The sequence below is a fragment of the Ambystoma mexicanum genome, chromosome 10 (assembly GCF_040938575.1).
Source record: "Ambystoma mexicanum isolate Mex_15411 chromosome 10, UKY_AmexF1_1, whole genome shotgun sequence".
NCBI classification, from domain to species: Eukaryota; Metazoa; Chordata; class Amphibia; order Caudata; family Ambystomatidae; genus Ambystoma; species Ambystoma mexicanum.
The window spans coordinates 494,436,988-494,458,005 of NC_090932.1; positions in this window are offsets into that span (position 1 = coordinate 494,436,988).

A 21,018-nucleotide genomic window follows, 5' to 3' on the forward strand; every position below is an offset into this window, starting at 1 on the left:
AAAATAATAGTACACATATTAAACGAAAATTCAATTTATGGTGGTATGTGGTGATAAAGGAGTTGTGACTGGCAAATTAGTTGCACGCGGGTAAGAGTTCTTCCCCATTTACACATGGGGGGTAATTCATAGAAATCAGTGCACAACTGGTGCACGCGCCTGGAGCACAGTGTGCGCATGCGGCAGTCTGCGCCAGCCGCGTGCGCCAAAACCCATTTCAGCGCACAGCGTATTCACGAATTTCAACATCCATAACCATCCATGCCCGCAGAGTGGCGCAGAGAGTTATGCTCCCAAACCCGCCCTGTGCGCTATGAACAGCGCACAAATCCAGTACATGGCGCAAAGTCCTGTGGACCAGCATCCAGCCCTCCAACCACGAAAACACGTGTAAAACTCCCTGCGCACGCCCCACAATAAACGTACCCCGCTCGCGCCAGGTAAATTGCGTAGAAAAAGCACCCCCCTGTGACGTTGGCTGCTTGTGGGGCATGCCCAGGGTGGATCGGGTGCCTGCGTATATATGGGGGGTGCGCGGGAAGTTTCACATGCGATAGGCCTTGTGGGAGCAGTGTACGTGTATTTGGGGGGTGCGCGGGAAGTTTCACACGCGATAGGCCATGTGTGAGCGGGGTATGTGTATTTGGGGGTGCGCGGGAACTCTCACACGCGATAGGCCTTGTGGGAGTGGGGTACATGTATTTGGGGGGTGCGCAGGAAGTTTCACACGCGATAGGCCCTGTGAGAGTGGGGTATGTGTATTTGGGGGTGCACGGGAAGTTTCACACGTGATAGGCCCTGTACGAGCGGGGTATGTGTATTTGGGGGGTGTGCGGGAAGTTTCACACGTGATAGGCCTTGTGGGAGCGGGGTATGTGTATTTGGGGGGTGCGTGGGAAGTTTCATACGCGATAGGCCCTGTGCGAGTGGGGTACCTGTATTTGGGGGGTGCGCAGGAAGTTTCACATGCCATAGGCCTTGTGGGAGGGGAGTACGTGTATTTGCGGGGTGCGCGGGAAGTTTCACACGTGATAGGCCCTGTGCGAGTGGGGTATGTGTATTTAAGGGGTGCGCGGGAAGTTTCACATGCGATAGGCCTTGTGGGAGCGGGGTACGTGTATTTGGGGGGTGCGCGGGAAGTTTCACACGTGATAGGCCTTGTGTGAGCCGGGTACGTGTATTCGGGGGGTGCGCAGGAAGTTTCACATACGATAGGCCTTGTGGGAGCGGGGTATGTGTATTTGGGGGTGCGCGGGAAGTTTTGCACGCGATAGGCCTTGTGTGAGCGGGGTACGTGTATTCGGGGGGTGCGCAGGAAGTTTCACACGCGATAGGCCCTGTGCGAGCGGGGTATGTGTATTTGTGGGGTGCGCGGGAAGTTTCAGATGCAATTTGGCATTGTGGGCCCTCCCGGGTGTGCGGTTTCCCCCCTCCCCATGCCCTGCAGGCAGCCCACACCACAGGGGACTACCCTACAACCCTCCCCATGCCCTGCAGGCAGCCCACACCACAGGGGACTACCCTACAACCCTCCCCATGCCCTGCAGGCAGCCCACACCACAGGGGACTACCCTATAACCCTCACCATGCCCTGCAGGCAGCCCACATGGCACCATGCACTTGTGAGCAAACTTGTGAGCTCTGACTCATGTCCCCCTGAATCCCCACCCACCCAGCAGTGATGGGCACCTTCCAGCAGGCCCCGACTCATGTCCCCCCACCCACTCACCCACCCAGCAGTGACAGGCACCTGCCAGCAGGCCCTGACTCATGGCCCCCTGAACCCCACCCACCCACAAGTGACGGGCACCTGTCAGCAGGCCCCGACTCATGTCCCCACCCCAACACGTCCTCACGATCCACACTCATGGCCCTTATGGCCACCCAAATCCCACCCCACGCCACCCCAGTCCAAACACCCAAACAAGTATTCCATCCACCCCACATTGAAATCCCCATATCATGATAGATCCCAAAGGCAAGTATGCACATCAATACATGTCCGTCACACAAACACAATGGGTGCAAGTGAATGAGAAAACCCACATCGTGACATGCATGAAACCAATGACAGAATACCACACAAATGAAGTATGAAACCAAAATGTATTAAATACAAAAGCAAGGGAATGAACGAAAATCACACAATAATAGAAATATTAAACAAAAGGCTGCATGTCCAATATAAATGAAATAAAATATATGAATGCTGCATCAAAATAAATCCAAATAAAATGTCTCCAAAGGGTTTGTCCATGAAACAAAATCCCCAAAAAAAAAAAATCCATAGCTCCATCGAAAAAAATGAAAAAAATGAAGTCCAATCCAGTCTTCAACTATATACAATTTCCAAATCCAGGGAACATGAGCCCAACAATCCAAATGAAACCTACCAAAAACCCTACCTAATAAACAACTATATACAAAAAGGTGGGGCATAGTCCATGCACCCCAAATGAAATGAAAATACAAAGGAAACCTAACACTAATTAACTATATACAATGGCGGCTGGCAAGTCCTACTGCTCACTTGTTGATTTCCCGGGCCAGGGCATCATCAAACTCCTGTTCTAAGTTCTGGAGGTGGGCCTGTTCCCTGGCCCTGAGGTCTCGCAGGGATAATGCCATGTCCAGCTCCAACTCCCTGTGAATTTCCTCGAGGCACTCAGCCCACCTCAGCGCCTTGCACATGGAGTTCTCCGCCCTGACCATAGTGAGCCGTGCCTCTTCTGCCCACCGCCGCTCCGCATCTATTTGCTGGCCCAACCGCTGCCACGCGGAAGACACTCCCAATCCAGGGTCCCCCTGCCCTCCGGCCGATGCCTGCCCCTCTGATGTTGATGGCCCGAGCCATCATCGCTCCCACCTTGAGCCTGCTGCTGCCGTGCATGTGCTCTGCCTGTTGATGCCTGCACGTCCTCCTCCTGCTGGGGTCCAGTTGTTGGGGTGGCCACCCCTGCTGGACCTCTGACTCCTGACTGTGGCAGGATGTGTCCTCCACCAGCCTGACCGCTGGGTCAGAGGCAGCTCCACAGGGTACCCAGGTGATACTTGGGCCGGAAGATGGCACGGAGGATGACTGGCACATAGGGGGTTCATTCGAGGAGGGGGTCGGTACAAGGTCCAGCAGACGGAGGAACCCAGCACCGGTGACCCGTCCTAGTAGGTCGACGTGGTCAAAGAGGCATCCCAAATAACATGCAGAGTCCTCGGGAAAACCCTGCACGTCATCCCGGATGCCCCGTTGATGCAACACCATCCCAGCCAGGACAGGCTCAACACGGTCCTGCCATGTCCGCAGGGAGAGGAAGGCCAGTTGTTTTTTGTGGATCCCCTCCCTGCGAACGGGTCTGGACGAAGGCATCCCTGCTGGTGCGGGATGATGCAGTCACAGGATCAAGGGAAGGATTACACACAGGCACCTCTGCGGCAGCCTGTGCTGCCACCTGTCCCTGCCCCTGGACTGCACCACTAGCAACAGTGGAGTCCCCCCTCCACACCCTGTGTCTGGCCCTTCCACGGCCTCCTCCTCAACCAAACCCACCACCAACCTGGATGACTCTGTGCCATCTTCCTCCATCGGATCCTGTGGGGTCTCAGCTGCCCCTTCTGCTGCCGAGGAGTCCACCTCCGACCTCTGCCTCTTGGACCTACCCTCGGCAGCTGCGGCCGCAGACGCGGCACCAGACCCCTCACTCTCCGACGAGATGACAACATGGGAGGGGGCCTGGGCCTTGCGTTTCCGGCTGGCGGTGGGATCCGTGCCGCTGTTCCCCACCGCACCGTCTCCGCCCTCTTCATCAGTTGACGCTGCAGACAGGGAGAGACAGAACACAGGCATCAGGGCACTGTACAATGGTCTGATACACACATGACAGATGCGCATGAGTGGCAGTCTCAAACTTCACACATGGCATCACACTCCCCAATACACATATCATTTGAACCCACACACATGCACAAATCAACAGGAATGTTGCAGCAGGCAGCACCATCCATACACATGCAACAGCATGAGCATCCGAAGGTTAGCCTGACGTCACATGCAACACGGGGAGTGCCAAACACATGCACACACGTCACCAGACATACATGCATCTGTACATCTCCATCACCTGTCGCATTAAAATCATCGGCATCCATGTCACATCTGCCAATCAACCTCCTACATGTTGCTGTCACATGCATCCATGGTGTATCACAGTGGCACACATGTCAAATACACACACACGCACATGTACATTGTGCACATACATGAAGGTGGAACCAGCATCCATCTGTCACACCACATCCATGCCACAGTACATACACATGAATTTAAACATGTGTGCACCGACACATGCAGTTGTGCACCATGCATTTGAACACATACACCATTGATGTGCCTCTCACATGACAGGACTCACATGCGGCAGGCTCATGTCCCTGTACATACACATCCATGCATGGCCCTTCCAAGACATATGTGCAACCTGCACACTCCTGCCACACCTCAACATGCACAGCGTCCAATCAGTACACATGGACACTTACCGCCGACACCGGACGGGTCTGCCTCTGAAGGATCTGGAGGTGGAGCACTGGGTGTATGCGTTCCAGGACCTTCATCTGGATGTTGGTAAGGCAGACCCAGCACCCCTATGCATGCTTTGCCTTCAAGAGGCACCGGGCCTTGCTGAGGGTCCTGGACCTGAAGTCCTCCCAGTGCTTCCAGACGTGTTGCATGTCGCGGGCTGCCACCCCCTCCACATTGATGGCAGCCACTATGTCCTTCCAGATCCCCTTCCACCCTTCATTGTCCACGCGTGAACTTCCAAAGAGGGTATCATAATGCCCCAGGACTTGCTCCACAAGGATGCCAACTTGGTTGGCAATGAAGCTGGCAGCCCTCTGCCTCTCTGACTTTGGGTTGTCAGTGGTGTCCGATGGTGTTTGCCCCAATAAGGCAACCCCTGTGGCAGGTGTGGGTGGGCAACTGGGTCCTGGGGCTGGGCTGTGGAGCGATGGAATACCTGTCGGGAGTCTTCTGTTCCAGCAGGGGTGGTCACAGCAACTGGATCCCTGCAGATGGCTGATGTGCAGGCACCAAATAGCAGGGCACGTGGCCAGCAGGCAGGCAGGCAGCAGCAGATGGCAGGTAGGAGCGTGCTCGGGGCTCTGCGGGGCAGGAAAATGGCCTTCTGGGAAGGATCGTGGTCTTCCGTGTGTTGGCATCAGGCCAGCTTGATATGGAGTGATTTGGCACGTGAAAAAACTGCACGTCAGCGGAGGAAAGGCCCTTAGCGCGTAAGCGCGTCTGTGACGTAACACGCACGGGTGTCCCTCAACATGGGTGCATGTTTATTGTACACGTGCACAAACTGCACGTCCGGGTGTCACTGCGTGTAATTGGAGGAAAGGCCCTTAGCGCGTAAGCGCATCTGTGACATAACGCGCACAGGCGTTTCCCTCAACACGGGTGCATGTTGATTTTACACGTGCACAAACTGCACGTCTGGGTGTCACTGCGTGTAATTGGAGGAAAGGCCCTTAGCACGTACACACGTAAGTGATGTCGCATGTGTGGGCTGGCTTAAAAGGTACGCATAGGATGCCATTTTCTTGTACGTGCTTTTTGTGGAGAGCGAGCAGGTGATTCTTGTATTTCTTGTCGGTTCACACGTGATTACTTCACAACAGTTCCAGTTCGTACTCCTTGTATATTCAGACGGCGTTCAATTCTTCTTTTGGCGGGGGTGTTGCCAATGCGTACATGCGCGTCATTTCCACGTTTTTTTTTCCAGGCAGAAGGTGAGTCGCGCATGTATTTTTCAACTGTGGTTGCCTCCATGTGTCGCATACCCATTCAGCGGTCATTTTAGCCTGTGTGTACCACGCATACGCTTATTTTTGTGTTTCTGGGTGCCACAGCATAGTGCGGATTCTTTATTCCATGCATGTGGTCTACCAGGGGTCGGGTGCATGTTAAATTTTGTTTTCGGGGTGCCTGAGCATTGCGTGACCCATCATCTTCGCCCAGGGGTCACAGACAGCCTTGCTAGAGCACTAGGGTAGGTATTCCATCTAGTACCCTACCCCTTTCACCCCAATTGCCCAGGACAATTGTTTACTGCACCTCCCATTCGCACAACAACATCAGTGCCATGGTTGGGAGGTGACCAAGCAGTAAGGGAGGCAAAGGTGGCTGACCTCAAAGAGGTGGGCGCAGTAGGGGACGTGGTCAGGATGTGCAGGGTGGCCCAAGAGGCCAGTGTGTGGAGGACCAATCTGGGACGCCTATGCCCCAGCCCCCCAATGGTTCAGGGAGATGTAGCTGACACCATCCCAGCTCAGGCCTTGTTAACCCGGCCCATATTGTCAACCGAACTGGCACAGGATGACTCCCAGGCTGACATCCATGTCACCAAGTCAAAGCCACGTGTGACGATGAAAGTTGCTGTTACCAGGCCACATGGATCTGGGGCAGCAATGTCATCTGCTGCCCAAGTAGCGAGGGTGAGGAGGATGCAGGGGCAGCTGCAGCTCAATCCACCCCAGCTCCAAGTCTCCCAGCTGGGACACTGTTGGTCCAAGTCCATCACACCGAGGTTGGTCCTGCCAAAATCACTCAGCAGCCAATGCCTGCAGTGAGACCTTTGATCATCGTGTCTTTGGCTACTTCCAGTGACCCAGTCCACCTGCGCTTCAGCCCCTACCAACCAGTGCGGCGTAACCACTCAGGGTTCCACACCACCTTCCAAGAGGAAGAAGGGTGCTCTTGCGGTACAGGCTGGGACCCCAGACACGGCTACCCACTCCGGCATATCAAGTAAGCGTAGGTTCAGTGATGCAGCACTAGACACACTTGTGGGCTACGTGTCGGCCCATGTCCGCAAAATGCTGGTGACTGCAGGGTGCAAGACTATGACTGCTCAACGTAGGGCCCACTGGTAATGCATTGCTGACCACATTAATTCCCTTGGATTTGTGAGGCGCACAGCTGATGATTGCTGGTGGAATGACCTCAAACGCAGAGCAAAGAACAAGCTGGCTTCCAATTATGCCTCTACTCTGGTGACTGGCAGTGGGTCTCCACCAGAGGAGAATGAACTAACATAACATGAGGCAATCGCTGGAGAGTTCATCGCAGAGGATCAGATCCAAGGTATGGAGACCTACCAGATCTTGAGGAAATGTCCGGTGAGTGGCCATGCATGTGTGTGCAAACCATGTGTATGTTGCTTGGGTGATGTTTTGTGATTGAGTGCCAGGTGAGGCTGTGTAGTCATGACTGCTATGGGTCACCCATGTGGTGCCTCCAAACCATAACCCAGCCTTGGGTTAGGGTTTTCAATTATCCCTTCTGACTGCAGTAGACAATTTGCACCACATTACTGCACTTGCCCTTCAACTGTCATCTTGCCACAACATTGTTCATACTGTTTTCCTGTTCATTCTGCCTGATTGATGAAATCATTAGCATTTTTACCACACATTTTGGTTCCGTACTGCCCCAAATGTAACATACTTCAGTCATAGATTACACCCCACAATGGCCCACATTTGTTACCTTATTTTGGGAATGATTTCACCAATCAGGCTGATTGACTAATGTGCACCTACACATGGCCTGCACACAATCATTTTGGGGCCCTGTTTGAATGTTCAACATGACAATTGTCTTCTGTCATGTCGAAGTGAACAACCATTGATGTATCCATGTGCCTGCCATCACTGCATCAGTGAACACTGGCTTTGTTGCAGCGTGTGGCACATGCGTGTTTGGTCACACTATTTTGCATGTTCAATTGCATGATGTCCATCTCACATGGATGGGTGACAGTACTGATTTGCTGCCATCTGGGTGTCCTTGTCAAATCTGCCATGGCTATGCTATGTGCCAACTGTGTGTTGGCATGTGTCATGTATATGGATTGTCCATGCCACTCACAGGCTAATGTGTGATGCCAGTGCTATCAACCATGCAGCACATGTGTTGCTTTTCCATCTTGGAGTCCTCAGTGTCTGCTTTTTGCCTCCCCTTCAGACTCATTGACAGTGCATGCTTGCCAGAGTTATTGTCATGTGTGACGTGTGTCATTTATGTACTGAATGTCTGCCTCGTCATGCCTATGTGTGTGGGCTATGGTGCTCATGCCTGTTTTCATTAATTTTCTTTTATGTTTTTGCAGGTGATGAGGCACTTGATGCTGTTGAGGAGGAGGAAATGGCATAGAGCCAGGAGTACTCACAGCCACAACCGGGCACCAGTGGAGGATGTGGGGTGGTGGTGGGTGAAAACCCATTACTCCTACAGACCATACTGTCCACAGGTGTCTCTGGGTACACCTCCGAAGAATTCTATGAATCAGGTGCTGAATCGGACATCGAGACATATGTCCCGTCGCAGGTGAGTGTTTCTGGCAGGGATGCTATTCTGTCCAACCAACCTGCACTGGGGGTAGACCCCTCTATGGGGCATTCAGTGTTGGAAAGTCCGCCTGTGGTGGTTACGAATGCAATGTCACCCGCCACAATATTTGCTCCTGTTCCTGGGCCAGCAGATCAAAGGAGGAATGCAGTCCTGCAGCCTCAGGCAGTGCCATCACAGCAAGGTGCACACCACCTTGCCCCAAAAAGATGTGGTGCCCACCGACGCGGTGGCCGTGCGCCACCAGGCAATACTGTGTGGGAGAACTCCATCTACACCATAGCAGCACAACAGGGAGCATCGTGTGAGATGATGGCTAAGGCCATGGGTAGGGTGGCCACTTCCATTCTTCCCCCTGAAAGGCAGGTGGAGCTCTAGCAGCAGGCAACATAGTCCATTTGCCACTCACACAGGGAGGACATGTTGGCATCCGACAGGGACCGACGTGCTGGACTGGAGACTCTATGCACAGCCATATCTGCAGAGTCACAGGCCCACAGGGATGCCCTGAGGTTAATACACAGGTCCCTCAGAGATACTCTGTGTGAACTTGAGGTGTCCCACAGTACAAGGTCAGAACAGCAGCTGGAGCAGCTGACACGCACACTCTCAGCTGAGCTCCAGGCAACCCGTCAGGAGATCCAGGCATCACGCAAGGCCATGCAGGCATAAATGTGTGCTACCCGTGAGGTGCTGCATGGGGATCTCTGTACCATCATCCTGCAGAACCAAACCTTTCACACCCGCATGCTTGCTGCCATGGAGGAGCATGCCAGGGTTTAGCGTGGTCTGCCTCCCATATCACGCCCACCTACTGATTTGGCACCAGAGGGTGATGACAGCGACGGCAGTTCTCCCACTGTAGCATAGCCATGTAGGACATGAGCCCATGGAGGGTTCTTTTTTTTCTCAACATCCACACATGTGGGTGTTGGGGTGCACCCTGTACCTCGTCCCTCCTGGGTGCCCCCCTTCCCCTGGTCCACACATGGCCATTTTTGATTTTTGTTTTGTAATTTTTTTTTAACATTTCATTCCAATTTGCAAAATGGAAATAGTATTCAATTCATTTGTTATCTTTATTTCTTCTTTTTGTTTTTTCTATTTTTATTTTCATTTTATTTTCAGACTAAACTAAACTAAACTAATCTTGATTTCTTATTTTCATTTTCATACATTTAATTTTATTTGGTTATGCTTCTGATATTTACTTTATTATTTTAATTTGTTTGTTTTACTTTACATTTACTTTTGCTTTTTCTATATTTCATTTGCATTTACACTTATTTTCATAACCATTTCCTTTAAGATTGTGAATTAATGTTACAGTGTGTTGCTTTGTGTGGCTCCCGTAGGCATCCACTGTGTATTCCAGCTGGGCACATGCAGGCTTGTCCTGTGCTTTGGTTAGAAACTTGGGTTCCTGACACACACACCCCTCCTGCTTCCCCTTTCCATGGGCTTGCAAAGGGTGTGACCAAGTGACAGTAACTTACACAGAGACATTGGGCTCCCATAAGTTGTGTGGGCAGTCTGTAGTCCAAACTGTGTATACATCCCTAGTGGGGATTGTTGTTCATTTCTCCACTGCATGGTGGATTTATATATGGTTTTACATCCAGGCCTTTTTCCTTATATGCATGTAGCTTGTTCATGTCTTTACAAGCCCATCTCCTTTGCAGATGCAGTTCATGTTGTATGCAGTACACTGCCACATTTGCCTACCAGCAACACTTGGAAGGGGTCGACGTGCTGCCTTAGTCAGGTTGTGACACTTGCACTACTTTCATTTTTTACAGTCATATGTTGCCTCTGTTGGATTCTGTAGTGATGTTTTGTCTTGCTGGTAAGTATTTGTTCATGTGTGTTGTTTATTATTCATTACTGAGAGGAAATTGTCTCTGGCCTGTTTCCATTTGGGACAGTGCACTTTGTGACACTTGTGTCATGTGTTGTGCATTCATTTGGTTGCTTTCACATTGCATGCCATGCCATGGTGTGTTGGGTAGCTGAGATGGGGAGGGGTTGGGTGACATGCCACTATTTGGAAGTGATATTTTGCAAGGGGGTAGTCCTTCATGCTGCATGAATGTGTGCCTTTTACTGACACAGCATTGGGTGTCTTTAAGTAGCTAGGGATGCACACAATGTAGCACTTCCAGGTGAACAATCTGAGGGTGGTATGGTTGTGACAGTTGACTGTCCCTTTTGTCATCATCATTGATTGTCAGCTGGTATGTGCCAGGCCTGTGTGCACTCCGCAAGGTTGGGATTTTAGGTGAAGTAATTTGCCACAAGCTGGGTATGGGCTGCCTCACCACATGCCCTTTCACCTCCCATGTGCAGTGGCCGTGCATGTGGTTGGGGAGGTGGGGGCACCACCATTCCACCGCCACGCCCCGCCGGGTTGCAACGGTGTGCAGGACACATGCTGCCACTATGATACTGCACACTACAGGGGGCGCATATATCAGCTGCCCACCAGAGGGGTCAAGGGAGCGAAAGCGTGACTTGAGCACTCCGAATGTGCGCTCCACTATGACCCGGGTTGCAATATGGGCTGTGTTGTATCTTACCTCGGGTGGTGTGGTGGGGTCCGAATTGACGTCATCATGTAGGTGCTCAGAGGGTAGGCACTGTCCCCTGGGCAGGTGATAATGGTTCTCATTAGTGGGGTTTTCACATTCTCAGTGTCCAACATGCATGCATGTGCAGAGGCACTTATACTCACCAATTAGCCATGTGTTGCCATGCCGCCCAGCTTCCAGGTCCCGGTTTAGGGGTGACATTCTGAATATGAAACTATCCTGGCTGGACCATGGATAGTTGGCATATACTGAAGTGATGATTCCCTTGGCATCACATACAATCTGCACGTTGATGGAATACCAGTGCTTGCGGTTTTGATAGATGTGCTCAGTGGCCCTCGGAGGACGTAGAGCCACATGGGTGCAATCAATGGCACCTAGCACTTTGGGGAAGTGTGCCACCCCGTAAAAGTCCTGGACGATAGCCTGTCTTTCTGCAGGTGTTCCGGGCATGTATATGTGCCTGCGGACTGAGGGGCGTGCAGTCATGATGACCAACACCTGGTGTAGGCAGCGTGACTGCGTAGCCTGTCAGACACCCCCAACTATGGCACAAGTCCGCTGAAATGACCCAGTAGCCAAGAAGTGCAGTACATTGAGCACCTTTTCCAAGGGGCTCAGTGCTTGGGAGCACAAGGTGGGTGATGTGAGGTCATCCTCCCACTCCCTGACCAGTTCTAGGATTATTAGTGGTGGAAACCTGTACCTCCCATACACCTGGTCATCAGGCATCCCAAAAAGGCTGGTCCTGGGTAAAAGAAATGCGGGCCTGGCTATCCTTCTCCTCCTGCGGTGTCCCACGACCACTGCTGCGAGGAACAGTATATTCATCGTAGCGTATGAGCTTGTTTGTTGTATGCGCGCACTTTTATGCTGCACGGGCCCGCTTACGCCTGCTTTCTGCTGGCGTACGTGTTTCCGGATTAGCAAGTCTTTTTTGGCACACGGCTTTCCCCTGTTCGATTCCATGAATACGTGTTGTTAGCGCGCGTGTGGGCGTTGCAAGCATTTACCTCCTTGCAACGCCCACACGCGCGCTAACGCCCACATTTTCACGCGTTGTTACCCATTCCGCGTGTTACACCCCGTGTTCCACCCACTTTTCTTGTGTGCGCTACACAATGTGTGCTTTCCCTGTGCGCGTCGCACACGCCGTTTAGTGACGTCCGCGTGTGCCACCCACGGATTTGGCGCACATCCCAGGTTTTACAAGCGCAGCACATTCCATGAATCGATGAACGGCTGCGTGCGTGGCTTTGCCACGTGTGCGCTGCGATTTTCACGCTTGCACTCCCCTTTTCGCCGCACATTTATTCCATGAATTACCCTGTTAATTTACCTACATGTTTAGAATTGTGATTTTGGATCTTACCTCAAATAATTTACATTCTGGACAAGAATGGGTTTTCATCCCCCACCGTGTCAAACAAAAACCAAACCATATAAACATATAATCAGAGAAGTTATGTTTGTATTTATAAAAAAAAAATGATTAAAAGTTGGACACATTTTAGAGTTCAATATTTTACATGGTTTCCTAAACAATTGTAGGTCGATATTGTTGCCTGATGTGTGTGAAATGTATTCAATGGGATTTTTATAGTGTGGCGGACTTCATTTGCATTAAAAATATTATATTGACTTGGAGCCGTACGTTCAGCTGTGTGTCCTGGTGTGCTTTGGCAGCCTTTGGTGACAAATGCTCAGGTGGGTATTTAGGGTATGGCTGTAAACTCACATTCACAAGCCACTGTGAGATTTAAAGGCATATAGTAAAACACAGTAAACTGCACAGGATGGTCCTCCTATCTTAATCATATCTCATATATTTATTTATTGTGCATTTGTAAGGTGCATATACATCAAGAAATTGTGTTTCAAAGCACCCACAGGGAAAAGGGGAGGGAACAGGGGAAAAAAACGCAAGTAAAATAACAGCGGTGAACAAAGACAGAGACGGTCCTACTAGGCCATGTGATCATTCAGAACGTGTCACAGACAGCCGCCATTTACTGTCAGGCCATTTTCATAAATGCAAATTTTAAATTGCCACAAAGCCACCTAGCTGCTGTTCGAGTCCTTAGAGGAACTACATACGCGCTAAGGCATCAAACAATGAAAGGGCAAACTCATTGAACTAGAGTTAAACGCAATACGGAAGTCATCTTTAAAAGCATAGTGAGTGGCTGCATGGCAATGCCATGACGGTAATCAGGCCCCTGTGATTGAGAGCTCTCTTTTGTTGTCCAAACTGTCATCTGCATCAACACTGATGCAGGAGACCTGGGCATCCCCTACACCATGGATCTCTTCCTACCACTGCAGAACAGGCTGCAGCCAGGGCTGGTAGGCCTGGTGGGCTGGTAATGTTGTTTCCTTCTTTAGTATCTCCTCTTCCTTGGTAAAGCACAAACCCTTGCAGGTGATGGAGGGTCTAACTGAGGCACAAGTAGTTGGTTTAATTCCCTTATGTTGAGCCCTGCTTTAGGGATCATATATCCAAAGTAAAAAGTCAGGGAGAGCTCCCTGTGTCGCCTCCACACTCACAGTGGCCCCACCTCTCTCTTCATTGTTAGAAAGCATTTACCAAGTCAGAATCAAGTGAATTACAGAAAAGCAGCTCAAAGTGGATTAAAACAATGTTGTTTCCTTTATTTGGGCAAACTCATTTAAAATTCCAGAAAAAATAGAAAATCACCAGTGGAGTGACAAAAAGAGACTCCAGGGAGTCAACCAACTTTTTCGCAGTGAAGGCTTCATCAGAGCTGAAGGTGAATGTAAGCACTATTGTATTATACAAATTATGTAGCAGTGTGTGGTAGTCCCTCTGCTCTTTCTCTTGTGTAGCCCTGTCTGTTATCTAATGGGGTTTGTTACTAAACGAGGCACCATCTTGGTTTAGTCTTGAGGCTGCTTTGTGTCCCTTTTATCCCATTTGTGTATATGTTATGTGCAGTCCATTTGTTTCTTTCTCATAATAGTGGGTAGGACAGTAAGTGCCTTTATGGCTTCTTGTAAATGGTTTAAAATGATTTAAAGGGGATGTTCACGCAAAAATGTTACTGTTCCAAAAGATGGGCAATAATCAAAAATATATATGAAAGATATTTTTGAAGAAAGTTCCAATGTAAAATATTTAGCAAGTCAGGCTCAAAGTTTTTACATGGGGGCATCCATTTTGTGATATGAAGCAGCCTCCTCTGTTAATGTTAATCTCTGCTCTGGCGGCAATAATCAAGCAGCAAAAGCATTCTACTGGGAGATTTTGCTTACTGCAGCCAGAGAGTAGAGCTTAACATGGAGCTGAGACTGCCATTGTTTACAATTGCCTTCACTTTCAGTTGACGTTTTCTGTGCTCCCCAAGCCCAGGGAAGCACAGAAAATGTAAAATGAAAGGCAGAGCAATTATAAATACTTTGTCGGCTGCCTGCGGAGATTTCATAATTGCTGCAACTTTCTTTTCTAGTTTCCTGAGCACGGGAAACTGAAAACTAAAGTTGCAGCAATTATGAGTACTCTGCCGGATGCCAGCGAATTATTCATAATTGCCTGGACGTGCTTAAAACAAAAGATGCGGCAATTATAAATACAACTTTGTTGTATTTATGATTGCTCTGGTTTTCTTTTTGAGTTTCCTGAGCCTGGGAAACTTAAAAAGAAAACAACGGCAATCATAAATACAACAACGTTGTATTTATAATGGCTGGTACTTTCGCTTTGAGTCTCCCGGGCTTCACCGGTTCGGGGGAGCATGAGAGACTTGAAACGAAAGCCACCGCAATCATAAACCCAACGCTGTTGTATTTATGATTGCTGGTATTTTCGCTTTGACTCTACCGGGCTCCCCCTGTATCGGGGGAGCCCGGGAGACTTGAAACGAAAGCCACTGCAATCATAAATCCAACAACATCGTATTTATAATTGCTGCGGTTTTATATTTAAGAAAAAAAAAAAGACAAATAAGCATTTACCAGCAGCAGACGGCAGGAAGGATCCTGACTGCATTCTCTTCTCTATGGCAATAATGAAGCAAAAGCCGGATGTAATAAACAAAAGCTACCAGTAGGTGGCTTGTGCTTCATCATTGCCACAAAGGCAGAGCTTAACATCCACTTCACAAAATGGATGCCTCCTAGTGCTTGAAGTTTTTGACTTTGAGCCTCATTTGGTCAAAATTTCACATAGGAATTATTTTTTTTTTTAAATCTTCTATATATATTTTTGATTATGGCCCATCTTTTGAGATAATAACATTTTTGAGTGAACTTCCCCTTGAAAGGAATAATAACTAATAAATACCTACTTCTCACATCCCTGAAATGGTGCATATGTGAGAAATGATGTGTGTGTATACACATATGTATCTCTCTATATATACATTACAGAGTCTGCATTAGTGATCCTGTAGTTATGGTTAAGTTGATCAATCCATAGGAAGAACAGTTTTTGAGTGGCTTATAACATTTGCGCATTTCAACAAATCCTCGCCAAACTTTACAAAACTAAGTATATGGCCAACTCTGAATGATTTTGCGAAGTTTGTTGTGGTTTCGTCAAGGGGGAAATAGGTATAGGGTGGATCACAAAACATTTGCAATATGGATAGACATACATTGAAAAAATATTTGTTTGCATCTAAAGCCCAAACCACTGGACGGATTAGCACCACATTTGCGCGAGGAGTGCCGGCCTTGTCTTGAAGTGGGCTTTTTGCAAATTTGGTGTAAATTCTTCCAGTAGATTTTTTTAACATGACCAAAATTGATGTCCCAAAAAATGTGTGATGTCTGAGTCGGGTCCGCAGACTTACTTTCTGGTTTGGTGTTCATAGATGCCTCTGTGGCAATAAGGGAGTCGCGTAATGTTTGTGGACATTGTACACGTCCGCTGATTGGTCAAATAAATTTGGAAGGTGCATAAAAAGTTTTGATACGGATGTCATGTTGGATTTGTGAACTGCACTCATAGTCCACGGACATTGTGGTAAAAACATATTATAAAATAATGGTGCCATTTGACGAATCTCCATACAAGTTTGCAAAAAATTATTGTAGACCCAACATTGAATGTTTGTGCAAAGTTTGAATGGATTGTGTCAAGTTGGGGCTAAGTTATATCACAATTGTTTGTACATATATTTTGATACTTTTCAAAAAATTAAATGCAGACGGATTTGCAGCAAACTTGTGCGAGGAGCATTGGCAAGGACCCAAAAGCAGTTTCACAAACGTGTCTTTGTTTTAGCTTTTGAAACTTTTCATAATGTAGGTACAACAAATAGTGATATATCTTTGGTGACTGAGGTATGGCCTATAGGCATGGCCACCAGGGACTGGTTAAAGTGGGCATGGCCACCAGGGATGATAAAGTGAACATTGCCATGAGGGATGTGGTAATGTTTTTCGAAATTGGTATGGGTTTGAATGGGGAAAACAATTCTGCTTGTTGTACAGGATTGCGGCAAACTTGCACTTCAAGCATCAGCAATGACTTGAAAGCATGCTTTTATAAACATGTCCTGTGTTTTATTTTTTCTAAGTTTAAAAAAAAAAAGTGTTATTACTTTGATGCCTGAGCAGTTGGCCTGGTCCTCGGCAAGGACAAATGTCTACTCTGATTTGCTTATTCAGGCATGTGGCACGGCCGAAGCCCATGCCCCATGGATTTTGGAGACTGGTCATGGCTCAAAGCCATGAGCACTGGCCATTGGTCACATTATGTGGATATAGTGGACACTGGACTAGGATGCAGGCTAGGTGCAGTGGGTAATGGAGGTGGTTTGGTGGGGCTGGGGTCATGGTCGAGACTCATTCCTCAGGACATTTCAACCAGTACTGACATCCCCAGCATGCACTGCTTATAATGAGTCACGTGTGCATGCACTGCAAAAAATATGTTTGTTAAAGGAGGTTTATAGTTCTTTCATATATGTTAAAAGAGGAATTTTTAATAATTTATATACAGTGCTGTAACATCATGAAATACTTTCACTAATAAAAAAGCTATGACATTCACTGAAAAAAACATTGTTAAAGGGACGTTATGGTCAAGTTGCACTAATAAAAACCTATAACAATAATTGAAAAACACTTTGTTAAAGAGATGTTATGGTTGAGTTGCATTAATAAAAACCTATGAAATGAATTGAAAAAACCTTTTGAAATGGAGGTTATAGTTCCACGGTAAAATAGAAAAAAAATATTTTTTGGTAAGCTATGTAATCATAACCCCTGCCACCACCATACACTGCTTAGACTAACACCCATAACATCACAGATGACATCACAAATAGCGTCATTGATGACATCACTGTTATGATATGATATGATATGATCGTTTATTTATGTAGTGCCTATACACAATGTGTTTCAAAGCGCTTCACGGCAAGGGAGAGAACAAGGGAAAATTCAGTGACATTCTTACATGCCATGAACAACAAGAATGTGAAATTAACTATCGTACTTGGCCTGACAACATTTTAGACAGTGCAAGAGCTAAAACACAGATTGGAAGGAAATGGGAAACAGACAGGCGACTACCGTACTAGGCCTGACAACATTTCTTGTAGAGCTGGAGATTAAGAAGAGGTGAGGGAGGGGGGAGGAGAAAGAAGGTCGAGGAACAAAACAAGCATCTATTGTACCAGGCATGATGACATTTCAGATAGTGCTGGAGGGTGGGGAGCACGTAAAGGGAGGTAGGGAGGAGACAAACATGTGTTGCCATCATACAAGGTCCAGAGAATACAGAAAATAAAACAGTAAGAAATATATATTCAATGAAAAAACGTAGTTAAGGGGACGTTATGGTTAAGTTGCACTAATAAAAACCTATGAAATTCAAAGGAAAAACATTGTTATCGGTAAAACTGAAAACCCTCTTAAATTTGCCAGTTATGGTAAGCTAAGCAACCATAACTCGCACCACCACCGTGCACTGCTAAGACTAACACCCAGGAAATCAAAGATGACATCACAAATGTAATTGATGACATCACTGATGACATCACATGTGAAATTAATGTTGATGAAAAGTCCCTACCTACAAGGGGTTGTGTTTATTATGTCGGTAACAAGATGTCAGGGGTAATTGTGTAATGTTAAACATGTAATAACTAGCTAACAATTCAAGACTTACTACACACTTGTGCTAGTACAAACAATACATATGAAGACCCACAATGCATATAAATCAGAGGCACATACAGGGAAACTAAAGTAAGGAAGAAAGAAACAGCATCATCAGAAAATAATAGCATTAAAGTTTATCTTCCTGTATACAAATGAATTGTGTGTTTGAGTCCTGCTATTGCCCCATGCATGCGTAACATGAGCTGAGACCAAACCCTAAGGAAAGTACTTTAAGAACATACAACAAGGTTAACGTTTTGATTTTATTTATTCACATTTGTTGAACGCACAGCAGCCCGTACACATCATGGTGCTCGTTACAGTGGTTACTCATAGCTTAGTTACATACAAGAATATAGACAGGAGCAGTAGGACATCAATGTGCTTGTTACAGTGGATGAACACAGCTTTGTTGCATACAAAATACAGACAGTCATACTAGCATACTAGCATAGCAAGCAAGCATACTGGGAGTCAATAGTGTGTGTATTAGAGGAGTATACAGATAGTGGGTGTGCAAGTGTGGACAATTAATTGAAGAGAGCAGTTTTGAGATTTTTGCAGAAGGCATGGCGAGACGTTTCGGCTCTGAGGGCAGTAGGGAGTGCGTTCCATAACTTGGGGGCAAGATGAGGGAAGCCTATTCCTCCTGCCTTGGCCCTATTGATGCGCGGTACTGTGAGTTGGTTAGTGTAGCATAGTCTAGTGGGCCTTGTTGATTGTGCTCTGGATAGTATGTCTGATAGGTATGAGGGTGCTGAGAGGTTGATTCATTTGTGTGTGGTTGTGAGAATTTTGAATGTGATGCAGTCTTTGACGGGGAGCCAATGAACAGTTTTTCTTGCTTGTGTAATGTGGTCTATTTTATGAATACTAAGAGCTGCTCTGAGTGAGTTATTTTGGGTAATTTCGAGTCTAGCTAGGTTTTTTTTTTTGGAGGTGGCAGCTAGGAGTGCATTGCCGTAATCCAACTTGGCTCCTATAGTAGCTCTGGCAATGGAGAGGCAGTTGTCCTTTCTTAGAAATGGCTTTATAGCATTGATGAGTTTCGTGCTTAGGGCGGATGCAGAGACAAGGGCACTGACTTGTTCATCCATGGATAGTGTAGCATCAATGTGGCCTCAGAGAGTTTTAACAGAGGATAGTACTGGAATGACACAGGTGTCGATACGGAAGTTGAGGAAGGGTGTGTGTAGACTTTTGACCAAGAATGAGGATTTCAGTTTTGCCCCCATTGAGGCAAAGGACGTTCCTGGCCATTCATGCTTGGATGGTAGAGTAAATTTGCTGAAGGGTTGTAGCTTCTTGGTGATAGATCCCAGTAAGGGGAAGGCGCACCTGGGTGTCATCAGCATAGTTTGTGTATGTGATCCCAAGTGCCTCCAGTTTATCAAAGAGTGGCTTAGTAAACAGATTATAAAGAGTGGGGGCAGTACAGGATCCTGGGGGACACCACAGTGAATGATACTGGGCTCTGCATTGGCTATGCTGGAGAACACTTTCATAGCTCTGCCTTCTAAGAAGGAGGTGACCCAGGTCGCTGCGTGATTGGAGAAGTGAGCAGCATGCGTGAGATGATTGGTGAGGGTGTTGTGATCAACTAGATCAAACGCTGCTGAGAGATCTAAGAGCAGGAGAAGGGCAGGCTTGCCCTTGTCGAGGATATTAGTGATTTGTTTTTTAAATCTAGTAAGGCAGTTTCAGTTCTGTGCCCTTTGTGGAAACCCAACTGTCTCTTTCCTAGGATTAAGTTAGTTTCAAGGTACAGTTGGATTTGTCTGTGGGCGGCCTTATCTAGTATTTTAAAAAGAAACGGGACGGTTGTTATGGGTCGGTAGTTATTAGGTTGAGAGGGGTCTAGCATTGTTTTTTTTAAGAGCGGGCGCACCCAAACCTCTTTAAGGCTGTCAGGACTATGCCTGTTTTGAATGAGGCGTTGATGAAGGCGGTAAGGAGAGGAGCGAGTTTCTCAGCACATTCCTTGATGATTTTGGGTGGGCATACATTGCCCTGGCACTGGGATGGTTGGAGATGTTTAAAGATGTCCATTACATCTACTTCAGTGATTTCCGTAAATGCGAATTTTGGAAAGTTGATGTTTTTGGAGTTGGGCAGAGTCTGTGTCTGGTGGTTCTGCTTAGGCAATGCTTTGTAATGGTCTAAGATTTTGATTTGGAGGAGGTCTATTTATTTTAGCATAACAGTGTGTATTCTGGTGCACCATGCTTCATCTTTAACGATCTCATCAGTGCAGACGGGAGGTACTGTTAGTTCTTTAAAGATAGTGAAGAGTTCTTTAGTTTGGGAGTTAGCAGCAGAGATTTGATTATTGTAAGATTCCGATTTAGCATTGAATATGGAGTCTTTGTACTTTTTAGCAATAGTTTGGAAGTTAGCTTTAGTGATGTCACAGGGATTAATCTGCCTTGTTTTAAGCACCTGGCATTTTCATTTGCGTAGGTTTTGGAGCTCCTCTGTGAACCAGGAATTGGAATGGAATGTTTTTTTCACTTTTTTATTTTCTAGTGGGGCGACAGTGTTAATAGCACTGGTAAGGGTGTCTTTGAATATCGCTGCTAGGACGTTAGGGTCTGGTGCGAATGCTGGTGCTAGGCATGGAAGGTTAAGACAAGCACTGATGTTATATGCAGTGAGTTTTTTTGCGCTTCTAGCTAAGGTAGCAGGTGCTGGAAAAGTAGATTTGGCCCATGGCGTTAATGGGATGGTGAATTGTAGGCAGTTGTGGTCTGTCCATTGGAGTCCAGTATTAGACACGATGGCGGTGTCACAATTATGGTCTATCACCCATTCTAAGATGCAACCTTTCACGTGAGTGGGAGAAGTGATTTTCGGTGAGAAGCCCAGATCGAGAAGGTCCTTAGTGAGGGA